The sequence below is a fragment of the Tenrec ecaudatus genome, chromosome 5 (assembly GCF_050624435.1).
Source record: "Tenrec ecaudatus isolate mTenEca1 chromosome 5, mTenEca1.hap1, whole genome shotgun sequence".
NCBI classification, from domain to species: domain Eukaryota; kingdom Metazoa; phylum Chordata; class Mammalia; order Afrosoricida; family Tenrecidae; genus Tenrec; species Tenrec ecaudatus.
The window spans coordinates 146,753,159-146,775,680 of NC_134534.1; the positions used below are offsets into that span (position 1 = coordinate 146,753,159).

The 22,522-nt window shown below is 51.9% G+C and overlaps 1 protein-coding gene across 2 annotated transcripts in view; it reads left to right on the forward strand.

The window, feature by feature from the left end:
• The first annotated feature begins 2,232 nt into the window (after positions 1–2,232).
• The window catches only part of ARHGEF3 (Rho guanine nucleotide exchange factor 3), a 355,657-nt gene continuing 335,367 nt past the window's right edge, over positions 2,233–22,522 (forward strand). Inside the window, exon 1 of one of the 2 annotated variants that reach the window (XM_075550009.1) lies at positions 2,233–2,492. The gene's annotated coding sequence lies outside the window, so the exon portion shown is untranslated. Of the gene's footprint in view, positions 2,493–2,574; positions 2,783–22,522 lie in introns of those variants that run through there. The other variant, XM_075550011.1, reaches the window with a different exon arrangement.

Genomic DNA, 22,522 nt, shown 5'->3' on the forward strand with positions numbered 1-22,522 from the left:
AGTGTCTCACCTGGGCCACCAAGGCTAACCAACCCCGTTCTCCCCTCACCCTCCCACCTGCCCCTTCTCCAGAGACCCCAGAACTGTGTCCTGTGCTCTATCCCTCCAAGCCTCCCCACTGCCTGCTCTGTTCTTCCCACCTTTCCCCTGCTCGCCTTTCTGTGGGCAGTGGCTCCATCCCTCAAGTCTGGTGGGCACTTCCTCCAGTGTGTCTCATGGTGTGCTTGCTGGGGTGCCTGACTCCCCCTCCTCAGACTGCTCCTTGAGGATCAAGGCTGTGTCTGTCTTGGGGATGGAGTCACAGGGTTCCCCAGAGCTTGCCACTTGTGCTCCCTGGAGCAGCTGCTCAAATAGCTGTCGCATGAAACAAGATTCTCTCTCACCACGTTGCCCTGGTAGATCCTCCCTCCAGCTTTCCCGTGTGGGTCTGAAGCTCCTGCTGAGCTCTGGGTTGAGGAGTATATGGAGGTGGAGGAGGGGGAATAAGGGATCTTCTCAACCTGAAAGTGAGAGAATCAGGGGTCAGAACACAGGGTTTGCCCTTGGAAATGAAGTATTGGGGGAGTGTGAGTACCCGGAACAGGAAATGATGGGTCATGAGACTTTGGACTGGGGGTCAAGGCGCCTCCTTGAAGCCTCAGTGGAATGATGTTGCAGCTGTTGGAATGAAACTTGGTTTGCTCAAGATCCACAGCATCTGGCCTGAAAGGTGGGCCTTGGGCCAGGAAGATGGAGTCTGGGTGTCTGCAACAAGACTGTGTCAGCTGGTGTCAGAGCTGCTGTGGAGACAGGGGCCTCCTGGGGAGGCCTCAGGACCCTTCACTCCTGACTGGTAAAGGGAAGCAGCAGCAGGTAGAAATCATCCTGAGGAGGGGTTAGGAGGGTCCTGCCCCTGTGGAACCTAGAGTTGGGCCGATGCTCTCAGACCGTGATCTCCTGGGTCCCTCATCTGCCCCGTGTGCCTGCTTCGCTTCTCTAAGCTTTCCTTTCTTGGTCTGCCAAATCAGACACACACACCCCTATGCCTCATAAGGCTGCTGAGAAGGTTAAATAAATTAGATCACACGCTTAAGATGTCTGTCCAGGATTCAGGGAATGCTTTATTTTGGTCATCACAGTACAGGCAGACCTCGGAGATACCACAGGTTTGGTTCTAGACAACTACAATAAAGCATATCACACAAATCTTTTGTTTGCCAGTGCAGGCTCCATTAGCAGGGTTCCCATGTGGACTAAGCCTCTGGAGGCTCCCCACACCTATCATTGAGTGCACAGGAAAGTAGATTAAGGCAGGCAGAGTTAGGTTAAAATTTAGGATCTTAAAAAAAATTTTAGGATCTTATCATTTAATCTCCTTTTAACCCATTTAAAATTTGTTCTAGATTTTAATATTTTCTGCTTTTCAATGAGGATTTTCTGTCTTGTTATTGGTTTTGTTTGCTTGTGTTGTGTGTTTTTCTAAGAAATGATCTATAGAGACAATAGCTGGATTAATGATTTCTTGGGGGTATGATAAGGAAATTGGGCTAATTTACCACTGAGCACAAGAAAGAACAAAATATTCTAAAACTGATTGTGGAATTGCAGAACTCTTAAATACGCTTAAACCATTGCAATGTACGTCATGTGAATGATATGCCATAAAGGGTCTTTAAAAGTTATGTTTATGCTACCCTGCCGTCTGTTTAGTGTGCAGTGGCATTATGAAAAGCCTGTGAAACAGCGCAAGCTGTTGGAAACATGGTCCCCAAACTTTCTCAAAGCAGGGTTGCCACACACATTCCATTAGCAAAAACCACAGCACCTGGAAAGTCCAAGAAAACGAGGTGCACTTGTACGGACCCCAGGGACTAAGTGCCCAGCATCTGTCATCTTTATACTTCGTCACACTGCGAAGCATCCACCAAAGGCACTCGTGTTCTCCAGAAAGGCACACGGTGGGGAACAGTATACACTGGGGGAAGGAAGCTTCCTTGACCAATTGTCATTTAAGGTAAATCAGGATTGACCATATGAAAAGTGTGTGTGTGTTGAGAAAATTGAATGAAAAACCTCAAGTTTTGTCCACTGGAACAAACAGGTCTCCGGGACAGCAGGCTAGTTTTATCTGTTGAATGAGTTCAGAAAATAGTTTTATTCCGATTCCTATGCTGACGTCTGCAGGCATGGTCCAGCCACTGCGGGGCGCTGCTCGGTCCGGGGCGGGGGGAGGGGGGTCCCCAGCATTTCCAGAACGCAGCAAGGGCTGAGCACCGGCGGGCGCCCCGAGGATGCAGACTCCCGCAGCAGCTGTTCGCGGACGCTCGCTCGCAGCTCCGTCTTCCAGTGCAGGAGAGCGAGGCGGCGCGGGCACGACTTGACGCATCCAGGACAGCCCGGCGGCTGGCCTTGGCCGCGCTCGCCTGTCCACGCCGGCCCGGGGGGCCCCGGCCGGCTCCGGCTCCGAGACTTGCCCCGCCCGGGCGCGGGTCCGTCGGCCGCTGACCAGTCCGGTAAGTTTTCGCGGCCGGAGTCCGACAGCGGTGGCGGGAGGAGCCCTCTCCTGAATCCCCCGTGCCCCACTCACCTTGTCGGAGACCCTGCGGGCCAGAGTGTGGAGCGCTGCGACATCCCCTCCCCCCGGCCCGCCCCACCCTCGGGCGCCCCGGGGGGTCCTAGGCCCGCCCCCGGCCCACGTGGCCACCTCCGTCCCGCCCCGACAGCCGCCCCGCCCGCCACTGCCACGGCCCCGGCGAGCACCCGCTGCCCCGCCGGGCCGAGCCGGCCAGCGCTGGACGCCGAGGTGAGTGCCCGCGGCCAGCCACCCCGTGCCCACCCGCCGCGTCCTCCCGCCGGGCGACGCTCGCGCTCCCGGCCTCCGAGCTGCGCGCTCCCCCCGGCGGGACGCCCCTCGCCTCGGTTCACCAGCCCCCGCCGGACCTCCGCCCCGGAGTCGCGCGCCCCGGGTCATTCTCGCAGGTGGGCAGTGCCTCCGCCAGCCCGCGCCGCCCGCCGCCCGCTCGGGCCCCGGCTCGGCCCCGAGAGCCGCCGCTTCCGGGGAGCGTGACGCCACCTGTCCCGGGCGCAGCCCCTTCCCTCTCCCCGGGGTTTCGTCCGCGCCTTCGCAGCGCAGCCGCCGCCAGGGCCTTTCCAGCCCCGGCGCGGGGCCCGCAGGTCAGGGGCGCCCGCCAGTCGGGGCGCCTGCTGCTGGGGTGCCTCCCAGGGCGGCGGTCACTCCGCGGTGGGAGCGCGCAGGACGGGGACCCCGCTGGGCCTGCTGGAGCCTCCGTGCTGCAGGCGGCCGCGGCATCTTTTAAAACTGCCACCGCGCGGGATTAGCTAGAGGGTCGTGCGATCAGGGGTGGGTGGCTAGAGGCGATTCAAATGACTGTTGGTGTCTAGTAGTTCAGAGACGGGGAGTTGACTGGAAACCAGCCCCTCCGAACCCAATGCCTTTGCGTGGCTTCCAACTCATAGCGACCCTGCGGGACGGAATAGGATTGCCCCTAGAGTTTCCACAGCTGTCCTCGTTACCATGCCAACTGCCATGGCTTTCTTCTGCAGAGCTGGTGGGTTCTCTTTGCCTGCTTAACTGCTGCGTCACCAAGGCTCCAGAGATGAACGGGGTGGGACTGGGCGCGGGTTCCTTTGAGCTTTGCTGTGTGCCCGAGCTGCGCTGGCACTCCCCGGCGCCGCACTGAGCTGAACCTTGCAGGGGACAGTTTCTGCTTTCTAGAAAACATCACTTGTGGCTGACCCAGGCTGGCTTCCAGCCCTGGGCAAGTTGGGAGAGCGGTCTTCGGTTCGGAATGCATTCACAGACACTGGTTTCTCAGCCCTTCCAGCACAGCCCATGTAGACATGCTTTCTTTCCTGGGTGGGGAGGTGGAAGAGAGCTTTGCTCTGTCCTTGTCTTAGCTGTGTGGTCTGGGGCAAGCTATATCACCTCTCTGCCCATCAGTTTCTTCATCTGCAAAAGGTAGGCAGTACTAGACCCGTAAAAGGTGGTGTAGACGAGAGCTCTCAGAACACTGCCTACTGCAAGGAAGTTCTTCCCGCATTTCCTTGCTCTGGTTATTACCCCTGATTCCCAACTAACGCGCCATCCACATCTCTAGCGCCTTGGAGGTAGTGAGTGAGCAGACTCCTACTCCTCTTTCCCTCAAAGGAATTCTGCCCCGCCTCCTGCATGATGTTGTTCCCCCCATAGTCCTGGTGGCCCTTTTAGAGTCCTCCTGCATGATGTTGTTCCCCCCATAGTCCTGGTGGCCCTTTTAGAGTGTCCTTGGCTTACAGTAACACCTTTCAGAGTGACCCGGCCTTGTGCAAGGTTGCATCTCAGAAGATCAGATGAGGGATGACCTTTGTCAAGGACACACTTGGAAAATGAGGCCTTCCAGAAGTATCCCTGGAAAATCAGGCCTGTGACTGGATGCTCGTCTCTGCAGGCTAAAGTGAGTGAGTGAGTGAGTGGGCCCATGACAAGCTGACACCCTCCAGACTCAACGAATATGGTGGATCTTCAACCGGGGATTTAGAGACCTGGCGCAGTCCCTCCCATTCATTCATCTCCAGCCCATGTCCACCTGGCCACCATCCTTGTCCTTCTTGCCAGTAAAGTCCCTCGGCATTGTGCCAGTTTAGTTACTGAGCATACGTTTAACATCTCTTCTCTGTGGCAGTCACCTTAGATGGGAATACTGAACCTGGGGCCCTGGGAACCTCTGGATATACATGAGACACTTGATGTGGGTCTGTCTCTTGTTAGGAGCACCCCTCACCTCACCACATCTCCCGGCAGTCTATATCGCACATGTGTGGACTCTGAACGACGGCTGGTGGCATGTGGCTCTCCCACCCCTTGTCTGGGGCAGGCCCTGACATTTAGGGGGATGACATGTCCATGTCCCCTCTGCTCGCTTGGTGGTGGAGGTATGCATGCGTTCTTTTAATACACTTGCTCAGAGCACACCTTCCAATGGAAAATTCTTATGGGCTTTGACTTGAGAAACTTGGATAAACAGGCCAGCTGGGGAATGGATGGGACCAGCCATAAAGGAAGAAGCTGTTGGCTAATGGTAGTGATATTCGGCTGGAATTCAGGAAAAAATCCTCTGGAGAGATGGCTCCTCGGACTACTGTGTCCTAAACAGCCCCACATCCCCAACCGCTTCTGCCATGTTCTCTCATTGTATTGTTTTCATCTTACTCATCTATTTATTCATGGGCTTTTGTCCGAATCCATGCTGGAGAATGTCGCGTCCAACAGGGCAGAGGTGCCCCCTGTTCACCACCGAAGGGCCGCTCCTGGCCCCTTGCACACAGTACATGCTCACCAGTGGTGTCATGCAGGGACAACCACTGGGTGAAGTGAGCTGAGACCAGGCAGCTTTTGAGATTCATGACATGCAAAGAAGCTAGCCGTTAGTCAGGAGCTTAGATTAAAGGTGATTTTCAGGTCACGGGATTTAATATCCAGTTGGAGTCACCTCTGTAACATCGCTGAGCTTGAATCCTTCCGTGACGGGGAACTCATTGCCTCCTCAGATCTACTGATCCAATGGAGGAAAGATCTGGGGTACAGAGAGCCATCGCTGTACCCCGTGCTCCCTCTGATAGGGACAAGCTGGCCTCCAGACTCCGGCACATCCATTCCTCCAGTGACTTTGCTCCGCTCTGCAGACTGGTCACATCATCCTTCCGTGCTCAGCGAGAGTCACTTTAACAACTCGACCAGCATGGAGGTGCCCGCAGCCCTCTGACCAGAACTCAGCTTGTTCCTGAGTCATGAGTCACCAGAGGGGGCCAGATGCAAAGAGGCATCCAGAGAAAGGCCACAGAACCCCAAATCCGAGGCCAAGTCCTGTCTCATTCTTTCTCTCTCCTCTGTTCTTTTCCTGGGTTTTCTTGAATCTTTCCTTAATCAAATCATTAATTATGAGACTAGCTGTATTTTTTTAAAAGTCAAAATGCTCTTTGAACCCATTTTCTTAACAAGTTGCACACACGTGCTCTGATTCAAATCACCTGACAAGTACAAGTTGAAACTTGGAGTGAAAATGAACCGTTTCCAGACTTGACTCTAAATCATTGGTCAGTCCAGACTGACATGTGCAAGACCACCGAGGTGGTAGGCAGAGGAGGACCCGCTACGGACCAATTTGGAGATCTGCTTTGCTTTCTTCTCCACTGGAGTGAAAATGCGTTGCTTAGTTATCACACTGTGTTGTTGCTGTGTGCCTTAGCGTTGAGTCCAGTGCACCGTGACACACGGGGTTCCCTGGGCTGCAATTGTACGGAAGCCGACTGCCACATTGTTCTCCCATGAAGCGGCTGGGGGGTTCAAACTGCTGACCCATCTGTTAGTAGCCGGGCGCTTAATTATTGCACTGTTAGGATCCTTTATAAAATAGGAAAGAGTTTTTTCCCCCAAGAAAAATTGTTTTAAAAAGAGGCTGGTGCAGACTGCCCTTAATTGTGATCCGATCTCTATGTGTACCATAACCACTTAAGAAGAATCGATGCCTTTGAATTATGGTGCCGGCGAAGATATCAAAAGTACCACAATGGTCATAAAAGAGCAAACACGTCGGTGTGGGAAGAAGTACAGCCAGCAGGCTCCTTAGAAGCAAGGATGGTGAGACGTCATTTTACGCACAGTGAACGTATTGTCAGGAGAGACCAGTCCCAGGAGAAGGACATCAGGCGTGGTATAGCGGAGGGGCGGTGAAAAGGAGGCAGGCCCTCGGCAAGATGGACAGACACAGTGGCTGCTTCAACCATAAGAACAACTGTGCGGATGGCTCTGGACTGGGCGGTTAGGTTCTGCCGTGCATAGTGTCACTATGACTCAGGGCTGACTCGACAGCACCTAACTACACCTTAACCGCTTGGTTTATTTACCTTAATTCCTCAAGGCACATTATGGAGGGTGCCTCTGTGCCAGGCTCTGCCCGGGCACTGCCCACTGCAATTTTTAAGGCTTTAACTTGCTCTATAATAGATTAAAGTGACTTTGTGCTTTCCCTGAGATGTACTTATTCTTATTACAAACATTTTATAATTTTGTATGAATATCTGTTTTCTCTAAATAGGTTGCTCCTTCAGCTCCTTCGCACACACAGTGTATATCCAGGGATAGAGAGGGATAAATATCAACTGCAGACAAAACATATTGTTGAGAATGAGGGGGGGTTGGAGCAGAGACCCCAAGCCCTTCTGTAGACCCCCTCACAGAAGGTCACAAGGTAGGGATGAGTCAACCAGAGCACAGTATAGCACCAATGTAACACACAATATTTCTCTGGTTCTTTGAGGCTTCCTCACCCCGCACTGCCCTTGACCCCAGTCCTGCCTTTTAGTTCTGGCTAGACCGGAGCATGTACAGACAAGAGCTCAGCACACACAGAATCCAGGTCAGAGAAACCCCCGAGGAACAGGAATGGGAGTAGCCATAGCAGGAGGGGAGGGGGGAGGTGAGAAGTCGTGGGGAGGAAGGGGGAACTGATTGCAATGATCAATACATCACCACCACCCCCAGGGGCATGAACAACAGAAACCGTGTGGGAAGGGAGACAGCAGTGGTCAGTGTAAGATATGAAAATAATAATTTATAAATTACCAAGGGAGTCACAAGAGTGGGAGGGGGGCATGGAAGGGAAAAAAAGAGGAGCTGATAGCAAGGGTTCAAATAGAAAGTAAATGTTTAGGAAATAATGGTGGTAACATATGTACAAATATGCTCGATACAGTCAGTGTGTGGAGTGCTATAAGAGCAGCGGGGGGAGGGGCGACCCTGGGAGGGAAGGGGGTGTAGAAAGGGAGACCCGATCCTGGAGATCTATGTGTAACCTCCTCTCTGGGAGATGGGCAATGGGGAGGCGGGTGAGGGGAGACGCCAGGCAGTGTAAGATAAGATAAAATAATCATTTATAAACTATTAAGGGAGCAGGGGGAAGGGGGGAGCGGGGAGGGAGGGTAAGGGGGAGGAGAAAAAAAGGAAACAGAGCTGATTCCAGGGACCCAAGTGGAAAGCGAATTTTGAGAATGACGAGTGCAACGAATGTATAAGGGTGCTTTGCTCAACTGATGTATGTACGGATTGTGATAAGAGCTGTATGAGGCCCAATAAAAAGATTTATTAAAAAAAGAGCGGTACGAGCCCCCGATCAAATGACCTTAAAAGACTAAACAAACAATAGACATGACATGTAACATGGCGGGGGTAGTATGACGAGTGTAATGGGCACAGTGAAGCCGCTTAAGGGGTCCTGAGCGACTGGCATGAAGGCAGAGCGAGCTCCGGTGGGTGATGGACAGTCTCTGAGGAGGGGGCATAGCACAGAAGGCAGGGGGCTGGCTGGGGGAAGCCATTCCACATACAGTTAGCTATAGCCACGGGCATGCTCCTGGCGTGGCCAGTCAGCTGTTCAGCTCTGGGCGTGGTATGCCACTGCAGCCTAGGGGAGGAAAAGAGCCAGTTTCGTCAGAGGACATGGCACGTAGCAGGAGTCAGGCGTCAGCATGGAGTGCTCTGATGGTCGACCAGAAGGCTCGCGTCTTCCTTCGCAGAGGCTGGAGCCCGGAGTGATTCTACGAAGGCACCGCTGGAGGGAGAAGCCTACCCAGAGCCCGTCTCGCCGCTCCGCTTCCTCTTCGGGTGCCATTGCTCACAGCCACCTGATCACCCAGAGGAAAAGTGCTTCCTTAGCCAGGCTTGGATGAGGAAGAGGAAGAGGAGAAAATGCATCAGTTGGTGGACCGCCTTCTCTTCGTTGGTTGATTGATGGATGCCATTTAGCATACGAGAGCCCTTACGAACGGATTCACGATTCACATGCAGGCAGGACCGTGGAGAACATCCAGAGGATGTGTGTCCATGTGTGCTGACCTTTGTTGCAGATATCTTCATGCATGTGGTGAGCACCCATGGGGGGGGGAAGGTTATGAAAACTTTGTGAACATAACCCAACATCTGGAAGGGATGAGTCTTGGGCTCTGGGGCCTCAGGACCGTGGGTCAGGGGACACCAAAGTCAATTGGCATGACAGGTCCCCAGGAGTTTCTTTTACAACCTGCTCTGGTGAGTAGCGGTGGAGGCCCTACACCCTCATGAGCGGCTGTCTCGGCTACGATTGGCCCCTCTCCATCTGGAGGCCAGAGGAGGGCAGAAAATGCAACGCCGGGTAGAAACAGTCTAATACACGAATGGACAGCGCCAGCACAGCCACGTCTCCATCACTTGGGGACCAAAGACTCTGAGAGGGACCACTGCAGACGGTCCTGGGTAGAGTGTGTGTGTGTGTGTGTGTGTGTGTGAGGGCGGGGGGTGTGTGGAATAAAACCAAACAAGTCACAAAAGAACAGGCTTATTGACCAGGTAAAGACTGGTCAGCCTTCAGGTCTGGAACTAAAGACACCTTCCTGCCCCAATTTTCAGCCAAACCTTAGCCAGGTTTCTAAGGGAAACAATAACACGAGTAGGGTGTGCACATGATAGCAATCAACTGCTTGAGATCAAACGGGCAACATTTATCCAGGAACAAAGTTCAGAATGATTAGGAAAGCAAGAATGGGAATCGGAGACATGAGGAGGAAGCGGGATTGTAATCAATTAGATTAAACAAAACATGTATGAATTGTTGAATGGGAAACTGATCTGCTCTGTCAACCAAACCAAACCAAACCCTGCCATCAAGTTGATTCCAGCTCATAGTGACCCTATAGAACAGGGTAGAATTGCCCCTGTGAGTTTCTGAGACTGTGTGTGTGTGTGTGTCCTGCAGGAAACGTTCATCTTTTAACATCATTTTCCCACAAGCATGTTTTTTCTTTTTAAGTTCATTTTATTGGGGTTCTCACAGCTCTTATAACAGTCCCTACACATCCATTGCGTCAAGCACACGTGAACATATGGAAACCGTCACTCTCTGCATGCCCAGGAAGCCTCGTCTTTCTCCTGCAGAGCAGCCGGTCGGTTTGAACCACCAGGGAGGGCTGCTTCAACTCTTCAATCTCATCCACAATAAAAAGTTAAAAAAAGAACATGAGGTCTGGATTAGAGTCCAGTTGTGCACCCTTGTTTCAGTAAGGGCCTCTCGGAGGCCTAGTTTTTCCATCTGTAGTATTAGGGAGGAGGGGTCTGGTAGAGAGGCTTCTCGGGAAGACTGATAGCTCAGCGATAGGGAGGGATGGATGAGGAAGAGCGAGTAGCATGATAAAAAGTTACTGGGTGATTCAAGACTTCCTTTGGTTGTGTGTGTGTGTGTGTGTGTGTGTGTGTGTGTGTGTGTGTGTGTTAGGAGCCCTGGTGGTGTCGTGGTTGCGTGTGCTGGGCTGTGATCAAAAAGGTCCCATCGAACCACCAGCTGCTCCTCGGGAGAGAGACATAGTTCCAGTTGGAAACTCACAGGGCAGTTGCACCCTGTCCTGTAGCGTCGCGGTCTGTGGGCATCAACTGGATGGCAGTGAGTTTTGGTTTGCCGTGTGTGCTTGGTGTGTGGACAATGAAGAAGGAATGAACAGTTGATCTGTGCTGCTGGACTTGGTACTCACGTCCTCCCCCAATCTCCACAGAGGTCCATTTCCTGACCTCTGCCTGTCACCTTCTCCCAGACCAGGATTTTGCAGAGTGCTGAATAGCTTGCTGGCTCTCTGTCTCCCCGGCCTCCGCCGAGCGTCTTCAGGAGAGCTGGAGGTGAGGGTCTTTCTGGACTGTGGATGCAGTGCTCTCAAGGAGGTGGCTGCTTCTGAGTGTGTCTGACCGCCTTGCTGGGCTTCTCAGCCCCAGGGAACAGCAGCCGTGGGAGGGCGGAGGCAGCTCTGCTCCCAGCAGGACGCCCGGCATCTCCATGGTGAGGTGCCCAAGGAGGGTGGCTGCCCTGGGGCTTGGGGGTGACCACACAATAACACAGCGGAGCTCATTACCTTCCTTTCCCGGTTGGCTCAGACAGGGCTCATAACTTTTCTACAGTGGACTTGCAAGTTGTGGCAGAACTGGGCATGGGGCCCAAACCCCAAACCAGAATGCTCCAGAAAGAGCGACTGGGTCACTTGGCCACTGCTGGAAGAGGACAGGAGAGGCCGTTTATGAGGCTTCACCTGACTCAGCCAGCTGATGAGTAAGCTGTTTATTTAATAATTAAGTCCGGCGTGATTCTCGTCCTAGCACCTGCCTGTGCCCAGCCAGCCTACGATGACTCTGTGGGTCTGGATTGGATAGAACCCCAAGCCCTGAATTCATCTCCATTTCAGTGTTTGACTGTATTTTCCTGGAAGCTGGAAATGTACTGAGATGGGGAGTGGGGCTGGGTTCTGGCCTCAGCTTCAGCCTGACCATTGGAGTGACCTTGAACAAACTGAATACCTGGCCTCTCTGAGCCTCAGTTGATAGTTAAGGTTTATTGTGCCCACCTGGCCAGTGAACACAAGTGGGATTAATTGAAGGGCGGAGAGAGAAATGGCTCCATGAGCATCGCCTTTCGAGTTCTCGGGTCTCTTGCTCTCTGATGGTCAGACCAGGGTGTGGCTGTCTTAGCCAGTTCCTTGCCTCAGCTGGCAAGGCACACTTCCTGCAAGGCATCTCTGAGGAGAAGCCACATGGACCTACCCTGATGCAGCCCTGGGTGCTGGAACAGCTGGCTGGAGACCCCTGCCAGTGCTGAGATGCTTCCACGCTCACTGATTCAGCTTTCCTCCTGCAGTCGGCGTCATTGCGTGTGTTTTGTGAGAGGGAGGACTTTGTAGATTGGTGTGGGGCATATGGGCTAACGCTGGGTTTATGGGCGTGAGCAGCACCGGGTTGGGATGCTTCCTTAATGTAAATTTACCCCTTATATAACACTCTCTTCTACATATGCGTTTCAGTGGATGTGTTTTCTCTAGTTTACCTCGACTGACTCACTCAGGTCCTCACTTGTAAATGGGCCACAGAACCACGCTGCTCTGGAATTAAGTGCCTGCCTGGCATAACCCACGAGCAGGCTGCCGTCACCATGGCCGGGCCCCCCACCCCCCGCAGTGGTTCCCTGTCGTGGGATTTAGTGCTGCCACGGCAGAAATACCACACGTGGATGGCTGTAACACCCAGAAATGTGTTCCATCACAGTCTGGGAGCCGAAAGGACCGAATTCAGGGTGCTAGCTGGAGGGGAAGGCTCTTTCTCTGTCAGCTCTGGAGCAACGTCCTTGTCTCCGTTCAGCACCTGTGACTGGACCGTGCTTCCTGTGCACCTTGCCCTGGGTCTAGGAGGTTCTTAGTGCAGGGATCCCGGAACCCAGTGGCATGCCTGCTCCCAGCTCTTCACTCCTTGCGGTAGGTAGTCTATCCATGTCTCTCCTGACTTGTCTTGCTCGTAAGATAAAAGATGATGCGACCACACCCCGGGGAAACTTCCCTTACATCAGATCCAGGTTGTGACCCGAGTGAGGATGTGACATCCCACCCTGACCCCTTGACAGCTGATTGGCCGATCACGTACTTATCTGACGACTGCCAAGCCACCGAGATTCATGGTCGACCATGATTTGGGGGCACATGAAGCGAAGGCATTCCCCCTATTACACATGTCTTTGGACTCCTGGGGGTCAGATCCTTGCAACCTGGCTCCAGCTTTGCGCTGTTCCATGCCTCTTCAGGCAGCCGAGCGTGATCCCAAATCCCATGCTGGACTGCGAATGGAGCTGGGCCTACCAGTCCCTTTAGGCTGCCCGGGCTTTCCACCCCCTCCCATTTCTGTTGGAAATTCACTTGGAATGGTCTTTCCCACTTCTCCCCGTTCAAAACCAATGGCTACCCCTCCCCCACCCCCACTCTTGCTTCCCCCTTTTTTTTGCATAAGAAATCCTTGCTAAATTCTTATTATACACAAATAAAAATACATCAGCAATTGTACAGTGAAAAAGTATTCCCAGTCTCCAGGTCTGGGCGAAGGAGCCCTGGTGGCTCAGATATTTCCAACCTCAGAAACCCCAGGGGCCAATTTTTCTCTGCCCCCTCGGGATGCTGGGAGTTGGAATCGACTTGACAGCAGTGTTTTTTCATATTGGTAGCTCCAGGCTTGCGTCCAGAGAATATTTACGGTTCCGTCTACAAGAATGCTGATGGTGTGTATTTCTCCCCGCTGGTACTACACGAAGGTGTGTGTGCCTGTGGGTGGCTCTCAACACTAACACTATGGTCTCATTTTAAATGTGCTGTTCTCCAGGTAACAAATACTTTCTCTGGCCTTCTGTCTGCGACTGCTGGTCTCCCTGTCCACGCCCATCCCTCCTTGTCTGACTTGTCCTGGTTCTCCCCACCCCTGGGGAAGAGTGAGTTTTTCTCTCCTGGGAAGGGCTGGAGCTTGGGCTTTGTGAGACCACCTCCCAAACTGAGGCATTGGATGGAGGGGAAGAGGGTAGGCAGAGGGTAGGAGGACTAATTGGGATATTTCTTTTACTGCGTGTTCCCTGGGATGGGCTATCCCCAAACATCCATATGTAGTGCCCAACTCAGGTGAGGTATATGAATCTCAGGTGAGGAATCGCATGAAGACCCTTCCAAAAGTGGGCTGCCAGAGCCGACCTGAGCTCCAAGTGACCATGGGGCTCCCTGCAGGGAAGGGCGCCTGTGTGGGAGAGTTTCTTCACATGAGAAGTCATTGATGCCCCTAGTTCTTCTCCCTGCCTTGTTGCATTGTCCCGAGCCTGGCGCGGCTCTGCGTGTGGCCTGTTCTCATTCCCACCACGAGAGCCACGCCAGGACAGTCACAGGCCAGTGAGCAGCAAAGCCAAACAGCCAGCTGCAGATCCTGCCAAAAGGTTGACAAGCCACAGGCCAACCTGGGAAGCTAACTTCAAGGCTTCTGGTTGAAGAGCATGAACCATCTTAAATAATCTGAATAAAAAGCAGCTTCAATGAGGTATAATTCATATACCACATCGTGTAGCTCATTCCAACTCAAGAGTAAGACTGTGCACCATTGGGTTTGCAGGACTGTATCGCTGGGAGTCAGATGCCAGGCCTTTCCTCCAAGGTACCTCTGGGTGGCACTTCCAGCCTTTGAGTGAGCCACTGAGTGCATCAACCCTATGCACCGCCCAGGACTCCTGACCTAGCAGGAGTTACCGTTCCATGCTTACCGTTCCATGGTTTTGAGTATATTCAAAAATCGTAGGACCAATACCATGATCTAACTTTAGAACCTTTTTATTTCCGACAAAGGAAACTTTTCAGCAGTTACTCCCCATCCTCCCATATTCCCAAACCTTGGGAACCACGAATCTAGTTATCATGTTTACAGAAACGGCCGGTGGTGGACATTGCGCATTGGTGGAATCTTACAGTACGTGATCTTGTGTGACGGCCTTCTGTCACTCAGGATGGCACGTTCAAGGTTCGCCCAGGTTGTAATCACTGTCCTAGTTTCCGCACTTACATTTCGATCTTGGCCAGTTTGAAGGTGAATTGTGTATGTGGCGTGAGGTAGGGTCCAGCTTGGCTACTTTGCCCATGGACGGCTAGTTGTCCTGGCACCACCCGTGGAGAAGGCCGTCCTCCCCGTCGCATTGCCTGGACACCTTGTTGGAAATCACATGGACGTTACGTGTATCCATTGTTCAATCTGCCTGGGCTCGTCTTGCGCAGTCTGGATGATTGTAGCTTTGCGCTGAGTCTCTGAAGCAGGAAGTGCGAGTGCGCCCACTGGGTTCTCCTTTTTCAAGAGTGTTCTGGTTATTCAGGGTTGCAGTCTGGATTTTTTTTTTGGTATGTATGGAAAATGTGTACAAGGGGGCTTTCAAAACATCACAGGAAAATGGAATTAACAAAACATTTGACATTTCGCCAGTCTGTATGTGGGCCATTTAGAAGTATCGGATGTTTGTATCATGTTCAGCTCTCCCTCAAAGTCCGGCTGTGCCTAGGCACACTGTTTAGATCAGCTTGTCAGTTTCTGGAAAAGGAGGGATCTGGCTAGGGCCCACACTGGATTCGTCAACCAGCCAGCTTAACAACAGTACTTTGTAGTGGGCACATCACTCCCTAAGCTCCCCTGGTCATGCGGTCTGCTGAACGGACACTGAGGCCCCATCCTTCAGACGCTACAGGCAACACTCCAGCGAACTCCAGCCCCCTGGGCTTCTGAGTTGGTCAAACGGGAGGGAGCCTGTCTCTGGCTGGGAGGGCGCGTGTGGCAGACCCGGGCTCCCCTTATTCAGAGGGCTCTGAGAATGCTCCCGCAGACCCCTCCCTGCCTCTGCCTTGGGCAGTATGAGGGGACCAAGGAGACTGAGGGACCCGCACAGCGCTGGAGGGGCCTGGTAGTTGGGAAGCGTATTGACCTTAGGCCCCATTTAACTTGGTTTATCTGCAGAGTCAAAAGGCAAGGTTTTCAATGAGGGGCGAGTTCTATGCCTGAAGCAGTTGGGATATCCCCTCCCCAACACACATACAATTTCTTGGCATCATAGTATTAAAATGGGATAAAAGAAAAAACTAACATCACAGAGAGAGAGGCAGTGGCAGTTGAGCAGTGGAATTCTTGCCTCCAACGCGGGAGACTTGAGTTCGATTCCTAGACACGGTACCTCATGTATAGCTGGCACGCCTCTTAAGGAAGGCTTGCTTATTGCTGTGATGCTGAACGGCCTTCAGTGGTGCTTCCCGATGGCGATGGAGTAGGAAGAAAGGCCTGGCAATCTCCTGAAAATCAGCCAGTGACCCCCTGCAAAGCACCGCAATCCCGGCCCCAGATGAGTGAGCTGGCCGGGAACCGGGAACCTATGCATAACAGCTAAGAACAACAATGGCAACATCACATAGTAAAGGGCAGCATGTGGCCCAACGTGCATTGCTGCTTTCTGGGTGGAAAGATTTGGCATCGGCCCGAATTCTCCAGGAAGAAGAAATAAAAAAGCCACGTGCCCATAAACCCGTGTTTTGGAACGGGCAGCCCACTCACACCTCAGCTTACTCGCAGGGGGCACGAGGGACGACCACGTTCAGCAACCCCCTGCTCACGTGTCCACGGCCGCTGCTGGGTGCTCGCGACCCGCCACCATTGTTTCAAAACAGCGACGGGAAGCATTGATTTGAGCTGTTTTCCTTTTGTTTCCAGAGGGAAAACATTACATACAACACTAACAAAGAGGGGAGCACCTCAACGGGAGATCCTCCCGTTTAGCATGTGTCTTCCACCGAGGCTGTTTAGACAGGTAGTTGTTGGGCGGGATTTTATTTCCATTCTTCAGTGAGTGCGCGCGCGCGCATGGGAAGTTAGGGGAAAAACACAGTGACATAACTCAGCCCCCAAACAAGGAAGTGTGCTCGAGAGCTGAGGTTTGGGGCTCGGCTTTTGTTCTGTGTCAGAAAGTGCAGCTTCATCGACCTGACGTGCCCTCTAAGGTCAGCTCCCACTGGGGGCGGGGAGCCGTTTCTCTCCACAGCAGCTTTAATGTCACCGAAGGCTGCGCGGTCTCACAGTCAAGTGGCTCCCTCAGCACCCAGTCCCCGGCCGTGCAGTCTGGCCTGGGCGGGGCCTCGCTGATCCGTGGCCAGAGTTGTGAGTCAGACAATGCTTAAGTGGCTGCCTGAGTCTTTTGAGAGGAGACTTGGCAAGAGAGTTGTGGGAGGCGCAGTAAGGGAGTAAGAGGAGCGATGAGCAATGTCAGTGCCCTGTGCTGTCAGAGGGCATTGTCTGCCGGAACGGGATAAAGCACCATGGTGCTGCCGCTACCCAACGGTAGGGAGTTTTTGTGACATGTTGCAATGCAGTGGCTTTTCACACGTGGTTTTAACTGAGACCCATCATAAGAAATTGTATGCGTGTGTCTGAAACAAGTCTTCGGAAAGAATGCTTACCCTGCCAGGGAGAAAGACATGGCTTTCTACTCCGGTGGCGTTACCATCTCGGAAACCCACAGGGGCTCTGCCCTGCTAGGAGCTGGAATCGGCTCGGTGGCAGTGAGTTTGACTTTTCGTTTGCCTATGTCAAGTGCCCTCTGATAAATCTTTTCTCTTTCACTCTATTTCATGTTATTTTTAAAAATGATGCATGTTATTTACCAAAATGTATTTCAAATGAGTCAAAAAGCCCTGATGGCGCAGGAGGTTAAACCTGGGCCAATAACCATCAAGTCAGTGGTTCAAATCTACCAGTGGCTCCAAGGGAGGAAGATGAGGCTGTCTGCTCCCATAAAGATTTACAGCCTCGGAAACCTTATGTGGCAGATCTGCTCTGTCCTGTCGGTGCTCTGTGAGTTGGAATAGATTTGAGTGACAGTGAGTTAATGGGTCAAAAGCTTCGGTTTTAAAAACTGTTAGCCAACATCATGGTGTGCTTCATATGTATTCTTTAGTCTTCCCAGTGTGCTCATGGAATGGGTATTGTTATACCCATTTTGCAGGTGGGGAACTGAGACACAGAGAAGGAACTTTCCCAAGGCCACTGTCAGTGAGTGGTGGTGCTGGGATTTGAACTCAGAAAGACCGAGTCCTGTCAGGAGTTCATGGTGGGCCCAGGTCACGTCCCTAGCTTGTGCGGCAATCGAGGCAGACTGTAGAATTTAATATGCTATGGGGCTTTCTTGTTAGTTGTTAGCCATTGAGGAAAGTAGTCACAAAATCAATACAAAGTGGATGCACTTGTTTGACTCCGAGCGGCATTTGTGGGAACACTGTGCCCTAATACAGATGTTCTTCTTCCTGGGTTGCTCTCGACTGTGGCATTTTTGTTTGTGTGTATTGTTTTAATCATCTCAAACTTCCAATTTCAGGCGGGTGTAGGTCATTAAGGGTGATTGCTGATGGGAACTCTGTTGTAGGGGGTAAAGGAGATTCTGCCTGAGCCCTAGTGGCGCCCTGGTTTAAGTGCTCAGCTGCTTCAGCCACGAGAGGTTGGTTCTCAGGAGCACGATGTGGCAGTCAGCTTCCACAACCATTGCAGCTGGAAACCCCTGTGGGGAAGTTTTACTCTCTCCTACCCGGTTGCTGTGAGCTGGAATCCACCGGGGAAACACAAGGGCATGTGTACACAGATTTTTTTTTCCCTCCTCTGAGTTGAATGAGTTTTTCTTACGGTTCACTTTTACAGCAGAGACCTGAGAGTTCATAGCCCTAAGTAAAGCCAGTCAAGCCTCTAACCATTGAGTCAACTCCAAGGAATAGCAACCCTTTAGGGCAGGGCACGCGGGTGTTCCCAGAGGTTTTCCAAAGCTGTAAATCTTTACTGAATCAGCCTGCTGCGTCTTTCTCCCACCAAATGGCTAGTAGGCATGGACGGCCAATCTTTTGGTTAGCAGATGCACAAGGATAGCCACTCATTATCAGGATCCCTTGCACTCAGTAGATAGAGCCGTTTATCTTCCCCCAATGGGGATGCATTTGGAGAGCTTAGCTGCAGTGGGCTGTGCTTGAATGTCACCTCAGGGGCTCCCCGGATGTAGACAGCCTTGGCTCTTCTGTGGCTCAAGCCACTGCCCAGCTGTGGCGCCCTGTGGGCCATTGGGCCCAGGAGCGATTAGGACCTGGGGCTGCCTGGATGAGATCACAGCCTACGTTCGAGAACAGAGTATCTAGGAAAGGTTGAAGGCATGCTAGCTTTAATTTAAATTTTATGGTGATATATTTCACACATAAAAGTCACCCTTGTAAAGCATGTAGTTCAGGGTTTGAAAACATCTTCATAAAGTTGTCCCTCCATCACCAATCTCATTCCAGAACATTTTATTGCCCCAAGATGTAGTGTTTGTTTTGAAAGTAGTTTATAAGCAAGCTCAAGCACAGAATCTACTGGATCAGCCTAACAAGCTAAGACACAGCTTTTTTTAAATTTTAATAATTTTACTGGGGGCTCGTACAACTCTTATCAAATCCACACATCAATCCATTGTATCAAGCACACTTACACATTTGTTGCCACCATCATTTTCAAAACATTTTCTTTCTACTTGAGCCCTTGGTATCAGCTCCTCATATTTTCCCATCCTCCCTCATGAACCCTTGATAATTTAAAAATTATTATTAATTTTTCATGTCTTACAATGTCTCCCTTTACTCACTTTTCTGTTGTCTATCCCCCTGGGAGGGGATTATATGTTGATCATTGTGATCAGTTCTCCCTTTCTCCCCCCACCTTCCCCTTCTGGTATGGCTACTCTCATTATTGGTCCTGAGGGGCTATCTGTCCTGGGTTCCCTGTGTTTCTAGTTCTTATCTGTACCTGTGTACTTGTTCTGGTCTAGCCATAAGACACAGCTAAAAGAAGGACTAACACCCTCTCTTCGCTTCTCCCTCCAGCTGTACCTCCAGTTTTGGCCTTCATTTCAGAGCAAAGCTTTCTGAGAGAATTGAGTGGACTTGGCTGTGTCCAGCTTCTTGCCTCCCATTTTTCCTTTGGCCCCATCATTCCCTTCACGTTTGAGCTCCCCACCCCACCCCTTCCTGAGCATCACTTGTAACGGAATCGGTGACTCAAACCCAAGGGCCCATTCTCTGCCTGGCCATCAGTTGTGTTTGACTCAGTCGCTCACTGTCTTTGTCTCAACGAATGACAACTCCATCCTTCCAGGTGCTCGGACCCAAAGCCTGGAGTCTTATCTTTGACTCTTGTATCTCATTCCCAGCATTTATCAGAAAATCCCACTGGGCATACGTCACATTACAGTTATCTACACGGTGTGGCCAATGCCCACCACCGGTACTAGCTACCGCCCTGTCCAAGTTACTTTCCTCTCCTGCCCGGGTGACTTGGTGGGCTCCTGGCTGCTCTCCCAGCCTCTGTCCTGGCCCCTTTCAGCTTGGTCTAACCCCAGAGCCAGAGTGGGCAGATTGTCACCCCTCTGCTCGCCAAAGCGCCTCTGTGCCAAAGCCCCTACCATGGCCTCCAAGCCGCCATGTTCTCCGCTTGTTACCACTAAGACTCCTCCCTGAGCGAGTCCTCCCCTCGCTCCTGCACGGCAGCCAGCAAGCCCCGAGTGCTCGCTCCAAGTGCTCATCTCAGGGCTGGCTTCGCGCTTGCTCTCTGCAACGTGTTCCGTCCCTTTGCCAAGCTTGGGTCGGTGCCTTACTTTCTCCAGCCTTTACTGAAATACCCACCCCCTCCCGCCATTGGGTCTAAACTGTCACTGCCACCGACACTCCGCTCCCTCTTCCCGGATGACTGCACCCCTTGCCCCCCAGACTACTTATCACTACAGGCATAATTCAGAGATACTGTGGGTTCCATTCCAGACCCTGAAGTAAAGCTCATCACATGATTTTGTTACTGTTGCGTTCCCAGTGCAAATAAGTTACACTGTTTCTATATGGCAGTCTTGTTAGAAATTTTATTTTTTTAATCATTTTATTAGGGTTCATACAACTCTTACCACAATCCACACATACATCAATCGTGTAAAGCACATTTGTATATTCATTGCCCTCATCATTCTCAAAACGTTTGCTCTCCACCTAAGCCCCTGGCATCAGCTCCTCATTTTCTCCGCTCCCTTCCTGCCTCCCGCTCCCTCATGAACCCTTGATAATTTATAAATTATTATTTTGTCATATCTTGCCCTGTCTGACATCTCCCTTTGCCCACTTTTCTGTTTTCCATCCCCCAGGGAGGAGGTTACATGTAGATCCTTGTCATCGGTTCCCCATTTCCAACCTACCCGCCTTCCACCCTCCCGGTATCGCTACTCACACCACTGGTCCTGAGGCGATCATCCTCCCTGGATTCCCTGTGTTTCCAGTTCCTATCTGTACCAGTTACATCCTCTGGCCTAGCCAGATTTGTAAGGTAGAATTGGGATCATGATTGTGTGTGTGTGTGTGTGTGTGTGTGTGTGAGTGGAGGGGGGGAGGATTTAGGAACTAGAGGAAAGTTGTATGTTTTATCATCGCTACATTGCACCCTAACTGGCTCTCCCCTTGACCCTTCCATAAGGGGATGTCCAATTGCCTACAGGTGGGCTTAGGTCTCCACTCCGCACTCCCCTCCTCATTCACAATGATATGATTTTTTGTTCTGATGATGCCTGATACCTGATCTCTTAAACACCTCATGATTGCACAGGCTGGTGTGCTTCTTCCATGTTGGCTTTGTTGCTTCTGAGCTAGATGGCCGCTTGTTTACTTTCAAGCCTTTAAGACCCCAGATGCTATATCTTTTGGTAGCCTGGCACCATCAGCTTTCTTCACTACATTTGCTTATTCACCCACTTTGTCTTCAGCGATTGTGTCGGGAAGATGAGCATCATAGAATGCAGTTTAATAGAACACAGTGTTCTTGCATTGGGGGAATACTTTAGTGGAGGCCCAATGTCTATAAGGCAGTCTTTTAAGGATCCTTGGTGGTGCGGTGGGTTAAGCATCAGACTGATAATCACAAAGTCAACCCTTTGAAACCAGCAGCCTCTCCGCAGGAAAAAGGTGAGACTTTCTACTCCTGTGAAGAGTTGCAGCCTTGGAAACCCGCAGGGGCAGTTCTGCACTATAGGGTCACTATGAGTCGGAATTGACCTGATGGAGGTGAGATTCTTTTCGTGTGTGCATTCTGTTCAATAAGGATCTCTGCCGGCGCTGTGGGATTGTGTGTTGGGCTGCTAATAGTGAGGTCATTCAAACCCACCTGCAGCTCCGTGAGAGGAAGGTGAGGCTGGGTGCCCCCGGAAAGATTTACCGTTTCAGAAACCCTGCACAGGGTCGCCGTGAGTCAGCGTGACTTGATGGCCGTGGTTAGACCGTCTAGGACGCAGGCGGTAGCATTCTGAGAAGTGTTGGCACACTGTTAGAAGGACCACAGTGAGTTAGAAGGACGTGCAGGAGCTCTGCGCTGTCACCGTGACCCTGATAGACGCGCTGACCGCACGGTTCCCACACGCTTGCAGTCTGTGAAAACACAATGATCTGTGCTTCTCGTAAAGCCAAGCGCCACCCAGCGAGGTCGGCCTGGGTCTGGTCTAAGGTGTGCTTTAGTTACTTAACGTTGGCTGCTGCCCGCCTTCCCCTGCAGGAAGGTCAGTCCCACGAGGGCAGGGGTGTTGCATCTGTCTTATTCCCCAGTGTCTCTCCAGCACCTCGCCCGGCTCAGGGCAGGCACTTCATCGGTATTGTTGAACAAACGAAAGTTTGTAAGATGGAGATGAAAATCTGGCTAGACCAGAGGATGTACACTGGTACAGATAGGAACTGGAAACAGAATCCAGGGCAGATGATCCCTTCAGGACCAGTTGTGTGAGTGGCAACACCGGGAGGGTGGAGGGAAGGGTGGGTTGGAAAAGGGGAACCGATGACAAGGATCTACCTGTGACCTCCTCCCTGGGGGACAAACAATAGAAAAGTGGGTGAAGGGAGACATCGGACCGGGCAAGATGTGACAAAATAATAATTTATAAATTATCAAGGGCTCATGTGGGGGGAGTGGAAGGGAGGGGACAAATGAGGAGCTGATGTCAGGGGTTTAAGTGGAGAGCAAATGTTTTGAGAATGATGATGGCAACGAATGTACAGATGTGCTTTACACAATGGATGGATGGATGGATTGTGATAAGAGTTGTATGAGCCCCTAATAAAATGATTTAAA